Below are 1,653 nucleotides of genomic sequence, written 5' to 3'. Positions count from 1 at the left end.
TTTTTTTATTTGTATTACAAAAAAATTACGAATTGTATTCCAATATAATCTAGTCATTACATATGAATACGATTAAAGAAAGATACATGATTCTAGAAAAAGAATAGCATACATAATGAAAATACTACAATCTGTTGAGGTTGATACAATATTCTAAAAAAATACAAATTTTAAAAACGCGATTTAATCAAATTCATTTCAACATAAATTGAATATTATCAATGAAAATTTAAAAATCGACACTAAAAATTTGATGAACAGGTGGGATGAGTTCTTTGTGTTTATTTTTTTGAATTTGTGCTTACTTTGGAATTTTTGTAACTGATGAGACTTTTAAGCAATTGTTCCTATTTAAAAAAATTCTCTCCCTTAAATTTCTCCTTTTTGTTAGTTAACAATTATATTCTTTAAATAAAATTTAAACAAGATACATAATAAATTAAATATTTGACATTTTTACTAAATATTAAAAATATTGATAATAGATCCTATTAAATATGAAAATATTGACATTTTGAAAATTTTCTCTTTTACTAATCGACAATGTACAACCAGTGCATTTGGGCCTAATTAATTGGGAGTTCACGTGTGTGATTCTCATAACCCATAATTATTTGTAATTCATGAATTTCATACTTTCTTCACCAATCATTTTGGACAAGTCTGACTGAAACTATATAATTATTTATTTATGGGTCATAGATACATGAAACTTAGGAATAATCTAGGTGGCTCAAGTTAACCAAAAAATATAAGAATTTGTTTGTTTTGTTATCTCTATCTACTAATTGTCCATGTGTATGACCAAAAGAATGTGTTGGTGATTAGTAAAATGTTATGACTCATCTCTAGTTCAATTGACTTTTAACGAATATTGCTCTCTCCATGTGAAAAAAAAAAGGTAGTTTACAAGCATCGTGGCTAAACAATCGTGAGTTTATTTTCGCGTCATTAAAATTTAACTTTCAATAGACAATCAAAAAAGCAAAAGAAACACATTGTTGCGTACGGACTTTTACACACCAACTCATGACTTGAACAATGTTTCAACTTCCAGAGTTCGAATTCACACCATTAGCATATTATTTCGTTTAATATTTTAGACAAAAATAAAAGCGTCATGTTTCTTCTCCTCGATGTATGCGATAACAAATTTCTTTTACTGTGCTTTTTGTCTACAATAAAAAATGAGTTCACATCAAAATCATCGGAGAGTAATAATAACAAAATACTTACCGGCGTTTGCTTGTTTTCATAACAAACAACTTTTTTCAAACACGCATAAATCTTATACTTTCGCTTCATAGTATTCCACAAATTATGTACTTTTTGCTTTTAAAGATATTATGCCTAATCATAGTTCGATTAGAAGGATAAAAATTAAAAAACTAATCTATTTAAAGAACAAATCATGTAATCTCTTCTTCATTGCATTGCATCAGCTACTGTCAAAATTGTAGTACTTAATACTTGGGGCTGACCACTTTTTAGCCTGTTAATTAAAAAACAATCACTATAGAATCCAAATAAAACTTATGTCTATTTTTCAATTAAAAATGTAGTAAAAGTGGCTATTTGTGAAGTTTATCCGTGAAAAGTTTCTTTTTTTTTTAATTTAAATTTTAGGCCCATTAAAAATGGGCTCGACAGTTG

The sequence above is a fragment of the Solanum pennellii genome, chromosome 6, assembly GCF_001406875.1.
Source record: "Solanum pennellii chromosome 6, SPENNV200".
Classification (NCBI taxonomy): domain Eukaryota; kingdom Viridiplantae; phylum Streptophyta; class Magnoliopsida; order Solanales; family Solanaceae; genus Solanum; species Solanum pennellii.
This window is presented reverse-complemented; position numbering follows the sequence as displayed.